Source organism: Cyprinus carpio, chromosome B15, assembly GCF_018340385.1.
Source record: "Cyprinus carpio isolate SPL01 chromosome B15, ASM1834038v1, whole genome shotgun sequence".
Classification (NCBI taxonomy): Eukaryota; Metazoa; Chordata; class Actinopteri; order Cypriniformes; family Cyprinidae; genus Cyprinus; species Cyprinus carpio.
The window spans coordinates 22,913,120-22,938,869 of record NC_056611.1 but is presented as its reverse complement, the minus strand read 5'-3'; the positions used below and the strand labels follow the sequence as shown (position 1 = coordinate 22,938,869).

The 25,750-nt window shown below is 36.3% G+C and overlaps 1 protein-coding gene across 14 annotated transcripts in view; it reads left to right on the top strand.

The window, feature by feature from the left end:
* Positions 1-25,750, top strand: part of mecom (MDS1 and EVI1 complex locus) — a 157,293-nt gene that overhangs the window by 41,491 nt on the left and 90,052 nt on the right. The window lies entirely within an intron of this gene.

Here is a 25,750-nt window from a genome sequence, read left to right as displayed (position 1 = left end):
TTCTTTCCTTTATCCGCATTCCATCAGTGTGAGAACAATTGGCCTCATTTTCTTCTGAACAAACTTCAGGCTGAATAAGAGCGAACAGTTGGACTTGATCTATTTCCTGGCTATTTGGAAACTATTTTAATTGATCTTAATTTATTATGTCTTGTTGTGGTTTACAAACCTTTTCAGAGTATGTATAAAATATTCATATAATATTTCAATTCTATAACAAAATGAATCAGAAATAATAGCAATTTTTTTAGATTATTTAAATAGAAATAAGTCTGCTTTTTTATGCTCTTGATTTAAGAAAATGGGAGAAAAAAGCTAATTTAAAGGTAAAATACGTTTTTCTTCATTTCTTTAATACCGTTATTTTTTTCTGATATTTAGACTTTGCTTTTTCTACAATTTTATCTTTTTTTTTTTTTTTTTTTTTTTTTTTTTTACAAAATATATTTTAATGAAAGAAATTGAAAAAAAAAGTCTTTGGTATCATTCCAAAAATCTCTTCTTCTTCTTTAATCCCTTCTTCAAACGTTATTCATATGCTTATCAGACATTTAGCTTTTTCTGCTTACCTGACACACCAGGATGCCTAATTAGGGTCCTGATTAAAAGATCAAAATCTATTTCATTTAATATGTGTTAATATTTTTAGAATGAGGTTATTTGAAATATTACATTTCCATTTATTTTAATTTAAATATTTTAATAAAGCAATGCTTTTTGTGGAAAAATATTATTTTTAATTAAAGGTTTTAAAATCTTTGAACATCATAAGGTTTATTTGCTATCTGAAAACTCTTTTAAAAACCACAAAAACTCTCTCTGTCTCACTGAATAAAACAATGTTTTCAATTAGATGTTTTTGGTCTCTAAACAAGCGCTGCATATATGATGTGACAGGTATAAACGAGCACCTGTGAGCTGCTTTAAGGAAATCTCTGTTCACCCGTGAGCTTCATTAGGAGTGAGTTATGAACGCAGGCTGTTTTCAGCAGGTGTGTCTGACAGAACCCAGCCGCGTGGCACCAGGAGTCCGACAGGACGTAAGAGAGCCATAACGTGACGGCTCTGAAGGAAACGGACTGGGTTTCATATCAAGATTGATTAGTGCACATAAAGTCATGCGATGGAAACAGCATGGGTGTTGGCATGCATGATTTTGAATTCTTAATTTGAGGATAATTATTAGAGACGGCAGCAAAAAATAATGCTAAAATAAAGTTTTATTGGAATACGGTAATATGGCCCACACGGATGCAGTTTTGGTAACATCACTAGAAGTATTGCACGAATTACAGCTCGCTAAATTTGATCCGAAGGCAGTCTGGGTTTAAAAACGTCTCTGTTCCTAATCACAAATCCACCTTTTCAAACAGAATAAAAGCAGAATGAAACAGGACCAATGCAGTCGGCAGTCAGACCTCATGCAGGACTTAGACTTTCAATCCAGCGTTACATAAAGAAATAAACGGCTACCTTGGACGTGTGTGTGCGTGTGTGTATTAGCTGAAGCACATTACATTTCTGCGCCGGTGTGTGTGTGTTGGCCATTACGGCTGGGTTTAAAACAGAATGTCATTCGTTACAATCGGGCATGTGGCTTTGCTTAGGGAGCCTGTTCTCTCCAATTAGAAACTGACGAGAGAGACTGAGGCAGGGACAAGGGCCAAACACACAACATGGAAAGAAACTGGAAGCCCTGTGTGTGTGTGAGAGAGATAGAGAGAGAGACAGAGATAGAAAGAAAGAGATTGATTGTGTGTTTGTGCATGTGGTCACTTCTCATGAAGAATGCATTAGGGACGTTTGGCGTGTAGGGTGTCAGTCCGTAAGGTTGTGTCGTGTTTCTGTGGTGGATTAATGGAGGCTTCTGTATATGTCGTGTTCTTGTCATTCACTCAAAGTCTCTCTGAATTTACCCATCAATCTTTCCGTTACTCTTCCTTGGTCACAAGACATCTTCATTCATCCATCCGAGGATGCTGTCAGAGATGGAAAGGTTATTTTAAAAGTGTTTCAGTGCAGTTTATTGATTATTTACTTTGTGTGATCAGTAGCATCATCCAAATATCAATTTTTTTAAATTACATGAAATTTCAGTGCTAAAGTAATCTAATCACATGTATGCGCTTCTTTTACAAGTTTTGGTGCAGATCTAAAGGCTTGTTCACACCAAGAACAATAACTATATAGATAACTATATAAGCGTCCACACCAACATAAATTAACATTATTATAAGCATGTGATGCGGTTATGGAAGCTGTTTCCACCTGGGAATTTAAAAATGGTAAAAATGTTATCTCACAATTCAGAAAAAAAGAAAAAAAAAGTCTGAATTGTGAGATAGAAACTTTATTTTTCTAGACACTATTTCTCATAATTTTGAGTTCATGTATCACAATTTAGATTTGCTTTTTGTAATTCTGACTCTTTTTCTCTCTAATAACTTTTTGTCTCACAATTGTGACTTTTCTTCAGTTGACATGGCAGTTATGACTTTTCTCAGAATTTATATTTTTATTTTTTATTTTTTTTCAATCCAAAAAGGTCTGGATTGTTAAATAAAAGTCACAATTGCCCTTTTAATTTTTTTATCCTGAGATGGAAACAAGCATCCACAGTTAATAAATGCTCGCTTTTGATAGTCAGGTGGATTTTGATTAGCTGTTAAAGTTTTTGTTGTTTTCGTTATAGTTGTGACTTTGCAATAGAGAGATTATTAAAAGTTTATAGCTATTGTCTTTGTTGTGAAAGGGCATTACTGTCTTTTTTATTTTGGTAAAGTTTGGTTTAATTCATTTGGCTTTTAAGCAAATCATGCTTTGTTCCTCACACAAAGCTATCATATAGTTTCTGAAGACTTACAATATAGCACACAAATTGTATAGAATTAGGTTATTCATCTTCACATCCATCCACCTTGTTTTGGAGATGTGGTTTAAGTGGTTCATAAATGCGTTTTGACAAATGTGCAGATTTTCCCATAAGTTCAAGACATTTAATTGAATGTTTCTGTGATTTAAATGACCATACAAACCGAGTGGATCTTTCTTACTCATTCATTTTCCTCAAACATGGTGTTGGTGTTACATGACTGACTGGCAGAGTTTAGCATTGAGGCAGCAGTTCCGCATTTGTGTTTCATTGCACTGAAATACAGTCCAAGTATGACAGCGAGACATGTCGAGTCCAAACTCAGGCTGATTTTGGTGTGCTGTGTTATGATGGAAACACTTTTTGAATCCATTAATCTCTACCAAGAACTTCCACCATCCTATATGGAGTTTATTGAGAGTGTGTAAGTGTGTGTGTGTGTGTGTGTGTGTGTGTGTGTGCTTGGAGGTTGGAAGCTACATGAGGGCCTCTAAAGGAATGAATACGGGGTGTTTGGAAGGCAATGGGAATGGGGTTTTAATGAGAGTTTATAGGGAGTTGGACCCACAGAAAGAGAGAAAGCGAAAGAGCTCACTAACATGGGCGCCCGCAGTCATCTGGAACTGCACACGATGCATGAGGAATATCACAAAACCTTTAAAAAGCAAGATGCAAGAGCTCAGGATATGTGTGTATGTGTGCAATAATAAGGCATTGAGGAAAAACCCATTGTCTATATGTGTAATGGAATACAGCATACTAAATACGGTATACAGTATATTGCAGACATCCTATACTAGAAATGTTTTCAACAGTAGTACATGTATGCTACATTATTGTCGCATGGCCTCATCTCATTAGCCGGGTTTCCATCCAAAGTTGCAAATTTAACTTGTGCGCAAAACTAGAAAAATTGCATAAAACATTTGCAAATAAGCATCATTTCCATCCAACGAGTCAAAGAGAACAAAATCGTCACTTCATGATAAACTGGCACTATAAATCACTAAAAAAAGTAGGAGAATAGAATAATTTTCATATATACAATGAATGAATGCGGTCACTGCTTTCGGAGGTGGATGCTGTTGATTGGGAACGCAGTCGTGTAAGACATTTCTGGGAGGCAATTATACAGAATTACTTTGATGACAGACTTTGCTCGTGCATTTCCGAATGACCATAACAACATTTCAGATGCTGTGGAATGAGATCGGTCCACTGGTTAGTCAGGATTTGCCATCCTATAGCGCAAAGTCACATGACTTTTTTGATGCGCTTGGAGGAATATATTCACGAAATGCATTTCCATCTCCCATTATTCGCATCAACCCTTTTTCACACAAGTCAAAAACCAACTCAAGCGAGCGTAAAAAGTTTTTTGCGAATTAGGGGATTTTTCTTCGAAATTAAGCGTTTCCATCAATCGTTTCTCATGCGATACTTCAAAATGCGCATTAAAATAGGGTGATGGAAACAAAGCTATTGAATGTGTAATTTAGTGAGTGACATCTAGTTATCATCTTATAAAATAAAATAAAATATTTAAAAAAATCTATTAAATTATTAATTGTTTACTTTTTTATATATATAAAATTATTAAATAATATTAAATAAATAATTTTAAATAAATTTTGTATTTTTTTGTAAATTGTATGTTTAGACTTTTACTGGTCAATCATTACTACTGTATATGCTATTTTAGATAAAAACATCTACTAAATGCATAAATGTAAATTAATTTATCTTTGTGTTCTATAAATTATAGAAATTTCACCAACTTTGCACAGTATACATACTTACAAAAAGGGTGAAGGGAGGGAAAGTCAGTCAGATCCTGCTGCTTTTGCCCCATTGTGAGATATAAACAATGCTAGTTTTGATAACCTTTGACCTTTCTGTATATGAGTCCGGCAGAGTAGACAAAAAGCCCAAGCAGCTGCTCTGAAGAGGCTGGAAGAGCAGAAAAACTGAGAAGAACAGAAAAGTAGTGAATGAGGGAGAAAAGGCACTAATTAAAGTGTTAATTAAATGAAGGTTTCTGCCCTCAGGCTTTCTCATTTGCCTCTGTAGACACACACACACACACACATAGAATAAAAAGAAGGAAACTGCCACTGTCAGAAATTAAGGTATTGTTAGTCCTGACATCCCTCATGAAATTTCTGACAGCCGACAAACGCTGTAAAGCTGTAACATGAACTGCTGAGGTCAAACAAGTCGGTTCATATTTCCAATGCGCATTAATATAAACACATTAGCGTTGTGTGATTAGCCCAAGTATTTGGTCTTAACAGGATTTTAATGAATTTAGGATGGTAAAAGTTTTGCAATAATGTTGGACTCGCCAAATATTGTTTATTTTGATTCGTTCTTCCCTGTTTTAATTTTTTTGACTGTTATATTTGAGTAGATCCAGACTGTACCGAAGTGTAGCTTGGCTGCTTTGAGTCACTCCGAAATCAGGGGTTCCTTATCCAGAGCTGGATAATGGACATACGGAAAAATCCAGGCCAGTGATAGCAACTGTCTGCTGTTGCTATGAAAACACAGGTATACTGAAATCGTCTTTCGATAGTAAGCTAATCATACATGTCCTTTTTTAGCTAACATTACAAAGCAAACAAGCTAGCTTGATAAAGCCAGTGCAGTGCTAAAATAGCATAAAAATAACTCTCAGAAAAGATACTCAGATGATGACGTATACAGAAACGAAATTCAAATGCTACCATTGGCTTAGCAGGTGTACATTTGTCAGCAAATGAGTCTCCAAATGCTAGTAATGCTGCTTTGTACTTCCTGTTGTAGCTTTAATTAGCAGAATCATCTACAGTGTTTTTAGCATAAGTGTCTACAAACTTTGGTGAAACAGGTTTTATTTCCATGGAATATAGGAACATTGACTCCCAAATGCATTTTGTTTACTTAAACACACTTAGCATTAAGTGTGTTAATCCCACTGGGTGCTGTCAAGTTTATTTGAAGTCATGACTCTACTGTTGGTGAAAACAAAGTTTTTATGGAAATCAATTGTACTTTTTAGATAAACATTTTAGATAAGATGTTCTCTTTACACTTCAAGAACTTTGGAACCTTGGAAATACAGACTTTCTTAGTTTAATAAAATGCAGAAAAATAAAATGACATGTAAGACTCAAACAATGCAGGTCACATGTTAAAGAGGTCATATGATGCGATTTCAATTTTTCCTTTCTCTTTGGAGTGTTACAAGCTCTTGGTGCATGAAGTAGATCTGTAAAGTTGCAAAGACTTAAGTTTCAAATACAAAGAGATATTCTTTATAAAAGTTAAGACTCTGCCACGCCCCCCTAAAACGGCTCATTCAAACACACCCCCACATGTCTATGTCACTATGTGGAAATATTTGCGTAATGTTAACGCAAAGAAAGAAGGCATGGTTTCAGTAACCGCAGTTAGTGTTGAAGCAGTCATGTCAGGGAGATGCTGTGTGTATCTATGCAAAAGCAAAAGCACTTTATTTGGCCTTCTGAAAGTAGATGCATTTAGGAATCTTTAAGATTGCTTACAACAGAACAGCAACACACCGTGGACGACCGTTTCGTGAACCTAGAAGAGGAGGTAATTCTGACTTTGCTACAACAATCTGGCGCTTCTGAATCAGCTACTGTAAGTATGTTTTGTTATTAGATTAGGGATTTGCAATTGACTGTTCAAATGCGGAGTTTTGCGCGTGTGTGTGTGTGTGCGTGTGTGTGTGTGTGTGCGCGCGTGCATGTCTGTAAGAGAGAGAGAGAGAGAGAGAGACAAGGTCACACAGTGGAGTCAGCTGTCTTAATCATCCATGGCTTGTGTACTGCAAACACATACGAGCTTCATCACTGTGTCGGTCACGTGACTCTGTTCCCCTTTCGGGCTTGAACTGATGGTAAAACTAAGGACATTATTAACTGTCTTTACATTTATTTTGAAAGATGAAGCTTGCAATTATGGAGCTGTCCAGCACATTGTGATTGGCCGAATGCCTCAAGCATGTGACGGAAATGTTACACCTCTTAACATATTGTGATGCCTTGTCCGGCCGGAGCGTGGAGGCATAAACATAAAACCCATTATAAACATGATATAAACATGATTTCTAGTCATGTTTTCTTTTGGAAGGCAAAAACAAAGTTGTTTCGCTTTCTTAATGAAACACTTGGTGTTAAGAGGCGATAGGTTTAGAGTGTGCCGCGGCCAGCTTGAGTGAGCAGAGGCCGGAGGTCTAGAGTGTGCCGCGGCAGGCTTGAATGAGCAGAGGCGGTGGTTGTGCACGTTTCTTCTTTTGGAAGGCAGTCGGCAACCACATGTGACGACCCCGGCCTGGACTCCGCTTCGTCCACGGTGAAAGCCCATTCTGCGATCCACAGTGCAAAGTTGATGTATTTCCTCATCAACCAGCACTGATCAGCTCCAGGCATGACGAAGCGGATATCGTCCTCTTTTGGAAGGCCAAACGAAGTAGTTTCGCTTTCACAGTGAAACACACAGCGTCTATACGACATGGCGGCGGCGGCAACAACAATACTACAATGAGAATAAAAGGCGTTATGCAAATTTTCCCACATACTGACGTAGATATGTGGGGGCGTGTTAGAACGAGCCGTTTCAGGGGGGCATGGACAAGTCTCAACTTTTATGAAGAATATCTCTTTGGATTTGAGACTTTAGTCTTTGCAACTTTACAAATCTTCTTTATTCACCAAGAGCTTGTAACACTCCAAAGAGAAAGGAAAATTTGAACCCCTTTAAAAAAGCATCATATGACCCCTTTAAAGCAGCCTTAACAACTTGATTTTGACACAAATGTACCCGAAGAAACAATGTAGAACAGGGATCTCCAACCCTGCTCCGGGAGAGCTACCGTCCTGCAGACTTCAGTTCCAACCCTGCTCAAACACACCTGTCTGTAATTATCAAGTAGCCCTGAACACCTGGATTAGCTGCTTCAGGTGTGTTTGATTGGGGTTGGAGCTGAAATCTGTAGGACTTTAGCTCTCCAGGAGCAGGGTTGTAGACCACTGATGTAGAATTTCTACTTCTACAATGTACTAATTCTACTAGCAGGAAAGATTTTAGCAAGGCGGATAATGCTAAAACAACATTCTCTTAACATTACTCCAAGAACATTTAAAGGATTAGTTCACTCCTGAACTAAAATTTCCTGAAATGTACTCACCCCTATATCATCCAAGAGGTTAATGTCTTTCTTTCTTCAGTCTAAAATAAATTAAGGTTTTTGAGGAAAACATTGCAAGATTTTTCTCCATATAGTGGACTTCAATGGGTTGAAGGTCCAAACTGCATTTTCAGTGCTGCTTCAAAGGGCTCTACACGATCCCAGACGAGGAATAATATTCTTATCTAGCAAAGTGATTGGTCATTTTCAAAAAGATAAATATATATATATATATATATATATATATATCACAAATGCTCGTCTTATGCTGTTCACACTTGGTGTCTTTTTTGAAGCTGCTAGCATTTGTTTTACATTATAATCCTATGGAATAAACTGTGTTTTCAAAAATGTTCTGAGTGCTTTTTAAACGCCACCACCGGCATTATTTTCTACAGCTCAGAATGTGTTTTCAAGTTGAAAAAAGTGAAACTTTTCTAAAAAAAAAAAAAAAACACCCTACGTCAAGTGCCTTTTTAACAGCTGACCAATGACAAGTGAGTAGCTAGACCTGTCGTTTCCATAACAACAAAAACAAGAAAAAATGGAGAAGGTTCCGGTAGATAGATCTTACTAGTTTCAGAGCACAAGGAGATGTATGATATGAGCACAAAACTCTAGTCTAGTCTAAAATATGCCGCAAACAGTGCATCATCCAACCGGAGCTCCTGGACTAAATTGTTGTAAACACTATACTGTTTCCTTCCTCGTATAATGTTGTGCACCCCCAAACGTCGTTGTGAACCGACATTCTCCTCCCTTAACTTCAAAAGCCAACGCAAGAGCCAGCTTCCTCTTTCTCAACATTTCTGCACCACACAGCACTCACTTTTGGAAACACTGGGTCGGTACTTCTGCCTACATCACACGTGACCTTTGTAACGTGATTACGTAATGCATGAAGATGAGCTAGTGCAAGAAGCACATTTGTAGTTAAAAAGTATATCAATTTATTTATTTATTTTTTAGAAAATGACCGATCATTTCGCTAGATAAGGCCCTATTTCCTCATCTGGGATCATGTAGAGTGCAATTTGGACATTCAACCTATTGATCGCCATTGAGAAATGACTGAAGAAAGAAAGACATGAACATCTTGGATGACAAAGGGATGAGTAAATGATCAGGAAATTTTAATTCTGGACTGAACTAATCTTTTAACTTTCAGAGAACCTTCCCTGTTAGCTGAGTAGTTGGAGATTCAGATTTTCATAGTTAAAATGCAGCCTAAGAATCAAATGATGCACATCACATGCTAAAACAGCTTTAACACCTCAGTTTTGCATGAATTAATTTGACACAAATATACCAGAAAAAAAAACAATGTTCTACAAAAACCAGAATCACTCAAATTTGGCCAGTCCATGGCTTTTTGATTATTTGTGTTTTCTTATGTTTGTGTTGCTCTTAGCAAGTGGTGAATCTTTAGTTGTTGTACCAGCAGTGCTAACCTGCAAAGGCAAGATGGGTGATTCAGACACAAATGTCATTAAGCTTCCATTTAAATCTGTGAGACAAACCGATCTGCCTCAAAACCCCCTGGGAAAAGTAGTCCCCATCTTATGGCCCTGTTGAGAAAACACCCCTTTCTTGATTGTGGAGTGAGTGGGTGTGTGTGCGCTTTCCCCAAGATGAGATGGATAAAAGCATGGATTGAAGATGAAGTGTGTACACGGCGTTAGTGTGTGTGCGTGTTCCCTTCTATCTCCCGGACGGAGACAAAGGCCAAAGGTGAATGAGAAATGAAATGTGTTCTTACACACATACGCGCAGGTTGGCCATGTGATGTTCGGCGAGCCAGCCTGGAGATGTGTCTGTGTGTCAGATGCCAGAGTCAAGGGAGCAGGGCCATTTGTCATGCGGGGGGTTTGATTATGTGCGCCGGGGCTGTGTGATCAGCGTTGACCCTCTCTGACAGACACTCCCCCTTCATTATGTCACCACGGCTCAGGTGTCACAGCGGCCACACTCTAACTGTCTCTCTGACAGCAGCACACACTCACCTCATCGCTCTTTTGCTGTCTTACTCAGTGTGAGTGTGTGTGTGTGTGTGTGTGTGTGTGTGTGTGTGTGTGTGTGTGTGTGTGTGTGTGGAGCCTGATTTCACAGGGTGTATTGTAAGAAGTCGGGTTTGTGCTCATCAACAGTGTTACTTTTAAAAATAATGTTACATTATTGAATTATTTAAAAACAAACAGGTAATTACATGAGTTAAATTGCTTTTTATATTAAGCAGTGTTTCTTTTGAAACAAGAACATTTTAATTTACACAGGTAAACTAAGTATACATGAACTGGAAACTGCATGCAAACTTTTTCTTGAGTATATTGCACACAAAAGTTTTTTCATGCAAATTAACCAAATGTCCCAAAAATGATTGTTCTATAAATTGTTATATTTTGAGGGGATAGATATTAGCCATAAGCTAAGATATTATGTAATGTCTTAATTAAAATCTAAAAAGTTGGGATAGATTTAGGGTTTAATTATAATTAGCTTGATTTAAGAACATTAGAAAACATTGCAGAGTTACCACCATTATAGAAAACCTAGATGTGAGTATCTGAAACATTTTTTTCCCCTTCAACAAGACCATCTATTACTTTTCGTGTGTATAAAATTGGCAGGGAAATTAGCTGGTCACAGCATATGCTCAGAGCTCATTGTCTGTCAATAGCCTGTAATTTTTCAATTAGCTCTCATTAGAAAGCAAGGCTGTTGAAATCCCAACCTATGTGTTTAGCCCCTGTGTTGTGTGTGTGTGTGTGTGTGTGTGTGTGTGTGTGTGTGTGTGTGTGTGTGTGTGTATGTGTGTGTGTGTGTGTGTGTGTATGATTAGTGGGAAGGGAGAGCAGAGGTGACAGAATTCCTCCTCAAATATTTTGTCTTCATTTTTCTGGCACAGGGTCTCTAATTACAGAGCACTACTTCATTATGGGCGCCTTCATGTTTTATGCATTCTGTTCATTTAGAGCCTTATTAACAACACTGCGGCCAGCAGCCCGGCCCCTCACCATGTGTGTGTGCAAGCTGGAACATGTGTCGCCATTTTGCGTAGAGCACTTTAAAAAGAAAAAGAGTAACAAAACAAATTAAAAAAGTTTGTTTCGCAGCACAAAACTTTCTCGCTGTCAAAGTCAACATTTACCCTCAATACATTTATAATTTTATATTTTATGTATATGTGTATATATATATATATATATATATTTTTGAACATTTCATTATACTTTAAAAGTTAACTGAAATAAAATAAAGGACACACACACACACACACACAGTTCTGCTCCTAAATTTACATGTCTCTTGCAGAATATGCAAAATGTAATTTTAACAAAATAAGAGGGATCATGAAAATTGCATGTTATTGTTTATTTAATACTCTCCTGAGTAACCCATTTCACATAACTAATATAACTTTCACATAACTGAATTCATCAAAAATTACCCCGTTCAAAAGTTTACATACCCTTGAATCTTAGTACTGTGTGTCGTTTCCTGGGTGATCCACGGCTGTTTTTTTGTTTTGTGATGGTTTTTCATGAGTCCCTCGTTGGTCCTGAGCAGTTCAACTGCCCGCTGTTCTTCAGAAAAATCCTCCAGCTTCTGCACATTCTTTGGTTTTCCAGCATCTTGAATGCCCTTATGCCCTTTCCAACAGTGACTGTATGATTTTGAGATCCATCTTTTCACATGGAGGACAATTGGGGGACTCATACATAACTATTTCAAAATTGTTTCATAAACCAGTCTATTCCTAATAGATAAAATCAAGTCCTATCCTACATATATTCTTGCAGAATAACCTGTTTCAGGTATTGAAATATGCCAGATTGCAGTAAATTCGGTTGTAAACTGCATTCCATGTTGACTTTAAACTAGTTGTTTCATAACTTGAGCTTCATTGTTTAGGCACATGGTGTTGAGTTTTGGGGCGTTGGGGTCACAGTTTGGCCTTAAGACGGTGGAGTGGATTGCTGCACCATTGATGGAGGGAGTAAGAAAGAGTTGAAAAAGGGGAAAGCGGCATAAATATGGAAGTTTAGGGCAAGTAAAAGGTCTTAGGGTGCTGAAAGAGGGGCATGTGCATGAACATGGACGAGCAAAACCACCATCCCGCGCTGAATCAAACCCATCTGCATCCAGCATTGAGACTGATGAGCCCAGTTTGACAGCCCACACTTCTACACTGAGATTGATGGAGGAAGAGCGAGCACGAGAGGAAGGAGAGAAAGAGCAAGGGCGTGAAACTGCACAGAGATGAGGAGAAATGAAAGACGGAGGTGAGCGACAGAGTCCGAGAGAGACACCCCCTCCCTGCCATAGCCGTGGGCGACCCTGCTCCTGTGGGGTGAATAAAAGCTAATAGGCTAACGCTAGCGGCCCTGACTGCTGATGCTGATGGATGTGGCGTGTCAGCCGCATGCAAGCGATGCCTCTTTGATAAGACTTATCATCCACCTCACTCCATAAATATTTTATCAAGCGTAATGGAAATTGTCAAATCAATCTAATTGTGTAATACATTACTGGGACATCCAAATTAAACAAAGCACATATGCTATCATTTGGCTTTATGATCGGGCAGCCGGGTAGACGCCCCGTGAGGCCCCGGGGCTGGCAGCACGGACGCTGGAAATACGTCTCCCTGGCGATGGCCGTCACCCTGACGACGCGCACTCCATCACAGGATCAATTTCTCAAATGTGGACAACTGTGCCGTGTAATCAGGATATGGCTGGATGGCGTCGAGCCACTGTGTGTGTGTGTGTGTGTGTGTGTGTGTCTGTCCTACCTGCCCATGCTTTTCTCAACTTAGCAAAATGATTACAGAATAACTAGAGGGATTTTGTCTTTGTCACGTCATGACAGTGCTTAATGGTTTGTGTATGTGTGTGTGTGTGTCTAAGACTGTATCGCTGTGATTCATCAAAGCCGAGGCTGGCTGAAAAGACACACAGGTGAGACAGGAACCGCGAGGTGGGACAGGAGACGTGCCTGTAAGACCCAACTGAAAACAGATCTAATGGTAACCGTGTGTGGCAGCTGACAGATAAGTGTGAGATACATACAACTGAAACGCTTAAGCTGTGTGACAGTGAGGAGAAAAACTCCTGCTGGATTTAATCAACACACACGTTTAGTTTTACTGATGAACAAACCCGAATATTGCAACTCATTTCTGGTTCAACCATAAAGAATTTTTATGGCCTAGTCACATTCAGATTTGGAGATAAATATAATAAATTATATAATAATAATAAAATATAATACATATAATAAATAATAAAATAAATATATAATTAATGTATTATAAATAATATTATTATATTAATTATAATTAAATTAAAGATTCAAATAATTATTGATTATATGAATTTCTAATAATTATTGTATTATAGTAATTTATAAATTTATATTATTCTAAATTATATTACTTTTACAGTACTTTTGTTTATATATATATATATATATATATATATATATGTGTGTGTGTGTGTGTGTGTGTGTGTGTGTGTGTGTGTGTGTGTGTGTGTGTGTGTGTGCGCGTGTGTGTGTATATATTGCTTTTTTCAGTATTTTTTTATGCATGTCAGAAAGAGATATATTTGTAGTTTTATTTATTTATTAAATCATTAAATGAATGTAAAGGGTTTGTTTTGGCCAGAAAAAAATACAAATTTTATGCATTATATTTACTATTTTATCTTCAGTTATGATTGTTATTCTCTTTTTTGCACAACATCTCTGGAATGCTTGATTCTGATTGGTCAGACCTGGAAATCTGTGGTAATTACACTATATAATTAACCATTGTACTCTGCAACCAATTTCTTAGAAACAGTTTTCAGTGTCCACTGTAATAGTTCATGTCACATGATTGATGTAAATGTTTTAACTGTTCTTATCATTTTAAGGATTTAGTTTTAAGCTATGTTTGTGTGTTTCTGCGAGTTATTAGTCTGAATAAGTCTGAATAAGCAGTCGACTGGGATTGTGACTCATTAAATCAAATGAAACAGTCCAGTCCTCATAAAAACTCATCTGGCAGAGAGAGTGAGAGAGAGAGAGAGCATATGTTGGCTGTCTGTGGTTTGGGACTCTTAATGATATAAAGTGCTCTAGTTGATATGCATGCAGTTGTGCTGCTCCATCAATGATATTGATTGTGGTTTAAGACAATACCGCCACATTAACCCACTCCTAAATACACTCCTAAAAAACATTTTTAATCAGTAGTTTTGTCTTATTTCTTAATAAAAATATAAATAAATCCTTGAAGATTTTTTAAAGATAAATTTACTCTTTTTTTTTTTTTTTTTTTTTTTTTTGATTGTTCAGAGAATTAAGTTGCTCATTTTCAATTAAGTTTCTTTTTGCTTTTTTTGTTATTGGTAAACTGTTTTAAAAATAATTTGAAACAAATTAGACTAGCAAAATTTAGTGACGTTTGGGCTTAAAATAAACAGATTGACTTAATTCACTTTTTATAGAAATTATTAATTTATTTGTTTGTTTAAACGAAACAAAATTATGAAAACATTTTTTTACAGGTTGCTATTTTTTTACATACATTTATTCATTTAGCAGATGCTTTTTTCCAATGTGATAAATGAAGATGAGTAACGTTTTGGGACAAAATACAGAATATACTGAACATAGTTTTTATGAATATCAGTAAGATTTTATAAAGATTTTATTTTTACAGGTTCTACATCTTGCAAACTGTAACATACTAACACTGAACAAACATTTTCTCAAAAAAAACTCAAATGACAAAATTATCCTCAACCCCTTTAAACACCAAATGTTTTTTCTTTTCCACAGAATTAAATCATATAAACATTTTAAATCGAATTTTTAATTTAACCGTGTAAACATTTTACATTTATGTGTGTCTGTTGTGTTTTATTACTTGTGTCTGCTAGACACCAGAAAAAACGTGTCTGTGTAACAAGTCACACACACACACACACCTCCCTCTCTCTCTCACTGTGACTCTATCAGCCTCTCGCACATACATACATCTTTATCCAGTGCTTGTTGTCAGACAACATTAGATAATTAATAGGTCATTTGTCAAGCTTGTGAGAAACATGTTAAAGTCCCTCTGAGCTCCCAGGACACAAGCAGCTGTCTGCCACATTTACACACACACACACACACATGCACCCGCTCTTTCAATTAATTAGCATTAGCAGTGATTAATAATGAGCCTCTCAAGGCTGGGATGTTTGCATATGTGTGTGAGAGTATATCTGTGTGTTTAGGCAGTCACAGCGTGGCTTGTAGTACAGTGTTAATTGGTCAGTTCAGCATTGTGTATTAATGAAGTGTTGTTCATGAGCCCAGAGTCAACGACGAGCTGAAACAATGCACTCATTAATTAAGATGCTCTTAGCGAGTCGCCCAGGTCATGTGTGAGTATGGGAATGTTTGGAATGAAATACTGACATACTGTGCATACTGTTTAAGTATGTGAAATGGTATGTAGTATGCAATAATATTTTTCTATATTAGTTCAGATTTTTTAAATAAAAATAATTGAAGAAGACCAAGGAGATCAATATAATATTATTTAAATTTAATATTTATTTAATGTTAAAAATTTCACAATTAATTACAAAGAAACAGCAAGTAACGCACAGAATTAAACATCAAAGCACTGAAATAGCATTTCATTGACAAATGTACTCCAATAATCTGAAAATTATTTTCTTTTAACAATGTAGTAGCAATCAGTTCACTCTGGAAATGCACAGTCAAGTCTTTTCATTGCATTGTGGGATGCCTGACCACTTTTTCAGTGTTGATTCTGGAAGGTTTTTTTTTCTATTCATTTTAATAATACTACTACTAATAAATATAATAATAATAATAATAATAATAATAATACAAGAACAAATTTTAAATATTTTTTTTAACCAAACTGACCTACAAGGTGAATCACAGCATTACAAACTTTTATCTGAAGCAAAAAAGCATATGAAAAATGGACGAAAAGTTGTGCTTGACAGCATAAGGGGAAAGAACTGTAACCCTGTGAAGCTAAATGATGCAAAAAATAAAAAAATGATGATAAAAAAGTGCAATATAAAACTATTCGCCTAAAAGTTGTTGATTGTATCGTTAGAAACAATCTGTTTAATTCAGCCTAGTTTGATTCAGAGAATGGTGTCCAGCTATCGTAAATTAAACAGCTATTTTCCTTTTTTAATCCAATTTTGTGTAAAAAATCATATAAACCTCATAAAATCTTTGCAGTCTGGCTGATTTGCATTGCATCATGGGATATAGTATCCAAGGCTCAGTTGCTGCACATTTTGTCAAATGCATTACGTCATCCACATTCAGTGCTTACAGAATATTCACACACTGTATGTAGTATGCATGCTGAATGCAGTATGTGTGAGAGACGCTGAAGAGAGGCCGCTGAGTTAATACTGTTACAGTGAATGTTTGTCTGTAGGATTCTCACCCTGATCCGATGGCGCTCTCATTCAATTGAGTGTCCGGGTTAATTATGTATTGTGCCGACTGCTCCTCTTTCCCTCTGGGCCGTAGACTTACATCTGCTCTACACACACACACAAACACAGACGCACACTCTCATACTCTCTCACACACTCTTTTTAAACATCCAATCAGCCAGGCCATTGAGAAGACAAATGTACTCATTTAGTCCTGCTGGTCTCCAGTGGCCAGTGAGAGAGAGCCGAGTCTTAATTCCGTACACAAAGGCTGGTAACGGAGTCTGGAGTTTGTTAGTGAGGGATTCATAAGGGGAAGAATGGAGATTGGAGCTGGAATGTCTCTTCTGCGGCGGTTTGCAGTCATGCTGGTCTGTCTCTGAGCACATCTTGAGAGCTGTAAGGGGCTTGTCAGGATCTGATGGGATGTGTTAGGCTCAGAATTAGGGTTAAGGCCTGTTCACACTAAGGTTGACGCAAAAGTAAACGTTTCTGAAAATTAGGCTACTTGTGAATTGTGTATTTCCGGAGCTGAATGTGCTATAGTTGAGCAACTGCCATTGGGATGAAGGGGAATGCTAACGCTTAGCTTTCACCAGGTATTACAGTGGTGACTTTCATTGTTTAAATAGATTCATAAATGTCTTTTTAAATCATATTTGGACATCAGCTGGCACTAATTCTTCTAATTGTTTGTGTATTAGATAGAGAAAATTTTATGAGTGTTTTTAAAATACTAAAAACAAAAACTGAAAATGTTAGTAATTTATTATTACAAATATTAAATAAATTGTACTAATTATTAAATTATTTACATTCTTAAATAATTGTATTAAATCTTTAAATTAAATAAAGAATATGTAATTGCAATAAATTATTTATATTTTACAATTATTAAAAAAATAAGGCAGTAAAATATATTTTAAAATTATTTTAAAATGTGATTACACTTAAAATATTGTATATAGAAATAAATTTTATATATGTATATTGTTTATATTTGTTTTTACAAGAAGATATATCAGTTTATAAAAATTCTTAAATATAAAATCTTTATAAAGGAATCCACTTTATATACTGAAAACACATGTTGGAATATTTTCAGTATATTTAATGTGACTGTTTCCAATGATGTTGACAAAGAGATTAGGTCTGACGTTGAACAAAATGAAGTTGATATTGATACACCATAGAAAATTCATTTTAGCCGTAGTCTTGGCTGGATAATCTTCAGCTGGGAAACGGGCCCAGTGTGCTTGTAACAGCCATCGTATTGTTTTGTTGCTTATCAGACGGGGTTTCTCTTCTCTCAGCCCTCTGGCTGTCTCTCAATGAAGTGATAAATCCTGGACCTGGTAAAAACGGCTCTTCCTGTTGTCACTAGTGGCCTGGAGCGTGGAGAATGTGACTGCTGCCTTTAAACCAGGACGATACGGAGTTCATCCCTCCCCAGGAGGTAGAAGAATGGGAATGTTACTGGATGTCTCTCTCTCTTCAGGTATTATAGAGCTGCTTGTGAACGGTGGCAGGTGAGAAACGTTTCATTGGTTGCGCTCCAGTTGCAGAACGTAGGAAATGTTGCTGCGTGTTGCTTTGTGGCATTTCAAACAGAAGGGGTGAGTTGTCAAATACGTTAAGCATGAAGAAGGAGGTGTGTGTGCGCAAACCACGAGAGAGTAAACAAGAGAGAAAGAGTCAAGGAAAAGGTTTCAGCCTTTTTTAGATCTTTTCTATCTTAATCTGCCCTCTCAATCATCACATTTAAAGAGTCTGATCTCAGCGTGGCCCTCAAGAGCGGCTTGTTTCTATATTTACAGACTACAGCGCTGCAGGGTGAGCGTGTGCATGTGTGTGCGAACGCTCGCTTTCGTCCTATAGGTGCGTGTGTCCTGACGTCCGCGGGCGTTGACTGGGTCACCTCTCCATTAGGGCGTGTTGTCATGGTGATTAATGGCTGGTTCTATCATCTTTAATGCTGGTGGTAATGATGCAGGGTCCCGTGCCGCCCACAGTAATCGTGTGATGTATGAGCACAGCAGAACCCCGGAGCAGAGGTGAATACTACACACATTCACACATACACACACACTCGCTGATGTTTACTCACAAAGTTATAAGTAATGAACTGACTTGTGTGCCATAAGCGATACATTATATTTCATAATACACTTGGAATTAGTATTCCATTTAGAATTTAGACATGATTAGAACATATGTACCACTATGGGGAATAAGGAACATGAGGAAATAAGGAAAATGCTTCTATTTTGCATATTTTTTTATTTGCATATTTTTGCATTATTATTTTATCATTTTATTTTTTATTATAATTTTTAATTATCAATTTTTTTTTTTTTTTTTTTTTTTTTTTCACAAATTATATTATCAGTATAACAATTTGGATAAAATGAATCGAAACAACATGAATCCCTTAATTTTTAGATTTGCGTATATTCTCAGTACTGAAGCTACATGAACTCCTCAAACATTTTGAAGCAAGTACAAATGATTTAAAGCAAGTACAACTGAACCAATTTTTCTTTATTAGTGTATAGTAAATGTAACAGTGAATTAAATTTAATAATAAAATTAATAATTGTTTATAATTGTACTTTTTATTTGAATTATAACTTTTTCAAATGTCCTAAATACCTCAAATCTAATTAAAATTAACAATATAAATTGTACATATTTAAAAAATAAAATGAATAATTATTAATATTTTTTTCATTTATAACTGTATTTAATTTAATTTTTTTTAATTATTTTTTTATTCTAAAAATGATAATATAATAATAAAATAGTAATAAATATGTAATAAATACATTTATTACTAAAATATTAATAAAATGCATTTATTAAAAAAATAATTTTAATTATAATTTCCCTAAATGTCTTAAATTCTAGAAATTTACAATTACAATAAAATAATAATAATAATAATAATAATAGTAATCTAAGTAATTATATAATTAATAACTTTTATTTTTAAAATTGTACTTTTTTTTCCCAAAATGTCCTAAATTCTAAAAAAAATTTTTTTAAAATCATTAATTTAGATTTTCAGTGTGTTCTCAGACTTTTTAACTCAACTAGACTGTAGCACAAACAGGTGCCTGCAACAGCAACATTGTAGGTTTGATTCGTTCAGAATGCAGCTAATAAAATGTATATCTTGAGTGCAATGTAAGTTGCTTTGGATAAAACTGCCTTCCAAATGCATAAATGTAAACATAGACTGATTACTTGGAGTGGTTTCATCTCACATGCTATTATGTGTGTTAGTGTGTGTGTACTTTGTTGGTAAATACATCAGTTTTAATATCACACTGTATGAAATCTGTTGCTCGATATCATCCCTGCAGCGAACACAGCTGGTTTATGAATTAAACACACTATACTAATGAAAAGTTTAAGGAGATTGATTTGTTAGTGTGCTAAACTACGTACTTCATCTAGTGGCTGACATGTCATCAATCTCTTGTCCCTTCTATCTATTGCTCTCGCTCTATCCATCTTGTTTTTTTCTAAATCATATGTCACAGTAGGGAAAAATAAACATTAACAAGGAATCTCTTTATACACACACACACATACAGTACATGTTCACCAGTGCTTTAAATGCCACTTTAAGGGTGGAACAGGAAGTGATGAGATATGTTCTCTATTAAATGACAGGAAATGCTCCTATTCTTTCGCAGATTGTGATTGTTGGGTGTAAGTGACATCATTGCCGGGACATTTATAGGTTGTGTCACTGTTCTGTTCTAGAAAGTCCCATTCTAATCAAGGATGTTCTATAGGTGACTTTTCCCAAGACAGTAATATCCATTTATCGCAATGACATCATAGTTGCTAGTTTGTGTCCATACTGATGTTATCTTTTCAAATGAAGGTGGAGTTCTTTTTTGTTGAGAAGGATCCACAGATCTAGATTACTGGGTTTCTCACGGTCTTCGCACATTCATGTACGTGCACCATTGAGTAGTTGATACATTTCTTATCCTAATTGAATCAATTAATTCTAAGCAAATAAAACCAGAGGGACGTTCTGCGAAAACCTCACTGCCAGCTCACGCCAAACCATATTCTTTATCTGCAATCTAATACTCAAACCACGGCCGTTTTTAAGAAACAGGCCACATTCTGCACTTCACTTTGGTATATTTTTCTTGAGGGACGTTTACCTTTTAGAAATCTATATGTTTATAGACCTAAAGAAATCCCCCGTACTGCTTTTAAGTGTCCTGCACCGTAGCGTTTTTTCTTTATTAACCGGCAGGATGGAGCCGATCAGTTGGAGCCGCAGGAAGGGAGGGATGGCAGAGGAGAGATTGGGTTACCTTTAAAAGCCCAGGGTTTGAAGACTGCGGCCAACTAGCTTTCACTCTCTCTGTGGGCAGGGGCAATTTTAAATGGCACGGCTCGGATGATCGTTATGGCCTCTCGTGCTTAGCGGATCCACAGTCGTACGGTGGAGACCTGAACTGGGTCCTCAGCTGTCATTTTAAAGCATGCAGATGCGTTTGCGTGTGTGTGTGTGTGCAGAGCCACAAAGTAAAACATTGTAAATGGCACAAGACGACATCTGGAAAAACTTAGCGCTCTCAGATCACCTGTGATTCAGAGTCAGGAGTAATATCTGTATAAAGCTGGTGATACCTATGTTTGGCTGCATCAATGTGGAGAAATATGATTTTAGACAGTGCCTTTTATTTTAATATCTTGATGACATTATTACCATAACATTTGGCGTGAAAAGTTGTAGTATGTGAGGTTTCCTTGCATGTCTTAGCATTCACTTGCTCAAATCGTCTTTGCTGTAAATCGTAAAAACAGAAGGAACAATTAACTGTTAATGATTACAGCAAATCGTTAATCTGTCTCTTTCTTTTATAAACCATGTTGAAACAAAATCCATCCAGTGTTGAATTCAACATGATATCAAAATTAACCCATTTAATCTGATAATGCTTGATCCTGGTCTTATGGTGCGCAATTCATTGGTGTCTCTTATTCAAAGAAAATTAATACTTTTATTCTGAAAGCATGCATTCAATAAATTGATAAAAAAAAATGACAGTTAAATGAAAGTTATCATTAAAAATGATATTCTTTTGAACTTTCTATGAATCAACTTTCCATCAGCTGTTTTCAACAAGGTTAGAATAGTTAGTACTAAGTTATGACTGCTAAAAAAATTTGGCTTTTCATCACAGGAATGAATTACTTTTTAAAATACACTGAAATAGAAAATGGTTATTTTAAAAAGTAATAATATTGCAGTTTTTACTGTATTTTTGATCAAATAAAAGCAGCCTGTGTAAGCATAAGAGAGACGTCTTTCAAAAACATTAGAAAATCTTACCTACCCCAGATTTTGAGTGTTAGTGTATAATATGAATATGAAATATTCAGAAGTTTTAGGCCGTTAGTATTTTCACCAGCAAAAAAACACCCAAACACCAAACTGTTTTTAAGCATGTTATTTCTATCTTTTGCTGTAGTGTGTTAGTAGGAATTAACATTCCTTTTGCCATTATAATCCAGTGAAATTTTTGCATGCACAAGGAGTCTGACAACAGCCAGTGCTCCACACAGAGATCTGATCTCACCATCATCCAGTCTGTCTGGAATACATGAAGAAACAGAACAAACTGAGACAGACTAAATCCAGAAGAACTGTGGTAATATCTCCAAGACACTTCAAGAAATCGACCTGCAGAGCTACCTGATAAACTATGTGCAAGTGCACCTCGGGCAAAAGCTGTTTTAAACAAAAAGGGTGTGTTAATTGAAGTTAATTGATAAATCAAATCTATTTATGACATTATAAATGATAATATTAATAATAATTATAAATAACTAAAAAATCAAATCCTGCCCTACATTTTTGTTCTTATTCGATATCTTTGAATACGTCATATTATTGAGGTAAATTGGCTGGTAAATGTTTTCAGTGTTAAATTCAACTGCTCATCTAACACTGCAAACATCACCTAATGTTACACAGTTAGCCAGATATTTATTGTAAATTTTTGCCTCTGAAGGCACCATGTAGCGCAGAGCCCCACTGAGAGTTAGGAATGTGAGGAGACAGGAAGATGTGCAGGAGCGCCGGCCCAGCCCTCATTAGCACTCACCACTACCTGTCACAACACGTTAGCCACAGGATGCTAGCCACAGCATGTTAGCCCCGCCGTGACTCACGCACAGCAGGTTAGCTCCAAGCGTGTTAGCAACGGCACATTAGGTTGAGCATGTTAGCACTGTGTGTTAGCTTTTAGCCACAGCCTCTCAGGTCCCAGTGCGTTAGTGATACCAGCGGTTGATGTACGTTAGCATATACTGTATATTTAAACGCATAGGCCAAAGAGGTTTGTCTGAAAGTTTAAAGGTGCTGTATGTAAGATTTTGACTCTACTAAAGCATAAAAATACCATAATATGTTTGCAGATATTTAAGAAACATGCAAAGTTAACATACTTGTTTATCTGAAAAATAATGCCACGGTCAGTTATACTCCTTTGAAAATGTGCATTCCGGGCCGGAATGTCGGTCTCTGTTTTGGTTTGTGAAACCCGCCCACTGCCAGTTTACCCAATTGTATTTCAGCACCCCAGGTTGCCAGTTGGCGGAAAACACAGCGTATTTCATTTCATTCATTGTCAAGTGTGCTCGTTCCTGTTTGTGTCATCAATCTGGCAACCGGTGTGTGTTCTTCAAATCTGAGGAGGAGGGGCCGGGTGAAAAAAACCCTCTCCAATATTTTGAATTTGGACTGCAATGCCTAGTTCAACCACTCCGTGTCAATCCTACATACAGCACCTTTAAAGTAAACCAGATTTTATGTCCATGCTCAAACCGTAGTTTCCATAAGAGTGTCATCATGTCAATAGAAGTTTTGATTATTTTCAAACAGGTTTCCCAAAAAGTGATGCCAAATGCCTTCAATGAAAAGTAGCCATAGCCTGTTTGAAAAGTTGTCAAATGTTGCTAGGCGATATTACATGCCAAAAAAAATCACCAAGTATATTTTAAAAATACCAAAACACCTCCTTGTCACAAAATGTTAATAAAATTCACGGCAACGATGAGAAAGCTGCTTAATTGTCAACAAAATTCCCAAACTGGCAATACTCTTCCCAAGTCCGCTCGTCTGCTATTGGATAAACAAAAAAATAGCCACGCCCCAAACCCACCCCATTGGTTAAGTCAGCGTTGCTGTGTCAGCTTGGTTGGAATGTTTAAGAAACAGAGCCATATTATTTATACTTTTCAAGAAAACCATGAAATGCATATTTAAGCAATTGACAAAGTTTTAAAACATATAAAACAATAAAAAATACTGGTGCTGATGTGGTAGCTAACCAGGTTCAAAAACGTTTGCCTGCCAAACCATGTGTAAAATATATCCTCAAATTTATTGATTTAATTTAAAGACAAATGCTGTAAAAAATATGCGAATGTAAATAAAGAGATCATAGCATGCATTGTGTTCCCAAATTCACATAAAAATTACAGCATTTGCTGAGATTTGCCATGATCCAAGTCACTCTGAAAAAAATGGTAATATATGCAGTATATATTGCATATAATATATATGCAATATATGCAAATGTAAATAAAGTGAACGTAGCATGCATTGTGTTCCCAAATTCACATAAAAATTATAGCATTTGCTGAGATTTACCATGATCCAAGCCACTCTGAAAAAATGGTAAAATATAAGCTGAATGTGTGCAAATGAACACAGTACCGCTTTTCACTCTGAAACACGCAGTGCTGACTATAATTAAATTGCAGCCTATGATATATTGCTGTTTCAGTTATGATTAATTATGCAGCCATTTGTTTATTTAAATGTTACATTTAATCAATTATTAGCTTTTCACCAACTCACCAACTCACTAACCAGAAGGGATGGTATTTAAGGACAGACAATATGAAGACTTCCCTCATCAGCCACGCGCTGGTTTTCCTCTCCGAGTTGAGCAAGAGGTCACAGGTCAGCAGACAACATCCTCCCTGTGTTCAGCTCATAATTAACCTAAGCAGATACAGTATCCGCTGTTTTCACACCGAGTCCTCTTCGCCGGGGTCGACGAGGGAAAAAATGGTGAAAAGGAAGCATAAAAGTATTGGGGGCAGCACAGTGAGTCCAAGGATCGGTCAGCACTTCCCACTGGAGAGTCCCCCTTCGCTGTATCAAAACAATCTAAAGCGGGCCTCTGGTGGAGGATGACAGGGCGTAACCGGCGAGGCCACGAAGATGATTATAATCACAGACACCTTCTTATCCAGCCTGTATTATGTGTTATCACAGACACAAACCACTTTCCCCTTCCGTGTGTTTGTATAACTGCTCTAGTCAAATATGTTTTTATGGCACTATGTATATTTACTCATATCTGGAGAGGTTGCATATATGGGCTGGCTGTGGTCTGGAAGTGTGGATCAAAAACAAATAAAAAGAAGTACTTTTAAATAGTGCTGCAGCTGTACCGGTACAATGTCTGAAACTGTATTAGCCTATGTTTGTTGCTGGCGAAAGATATTTGTGACCCTGGACCAAAAACCAGTCTTAAGTAGCACGGATATATTTTAAGCAATAGCCAACAATAATTTGTATAGGTCAAAATTATAGATTTTTCTTCTATGCCAAAAATCATTAGGATATTAAGTAAAGATCATGTTCCATTAAGACATTTTGTAAATGTCCTACCGTAAATATGTCAAAACTTAATTTTTGATTAGTAATATGCATTGCTAAGAATGCCAAGGCGATTTTCTCAATATTTCAATCATTTTGCACCCTCAGATTCCAGATTTTCAAATAGTTGTATCTTGGCCAAATTTTGTTCTATCCTAACATACCATACATCAACAGAAAGCTTATTTATATCTATAAATGTGTAAAAAAAAAAAAAAAATACCCTCATGACTGGTTTTGTGATCCAGGGTCACATTTATCTTTAGCTTAATAGGCCTCAAATATTTTGTAAGTATTTTTCCCATTTTCTTCATTTACCTCCAATAACAATATATGGGAAAATACTTACAGATGTTATTTACTTCCTAAACAGATATTATTTTCTTTCTGAGTTTGTGATACAGATATTTGTTTGTTTGTTTTTGTAAATCTGTATAAAAGCTATATAAAACACTACATAAACTTGACTCCTCTTTACAGTTACTTGGCTCATAAAATAA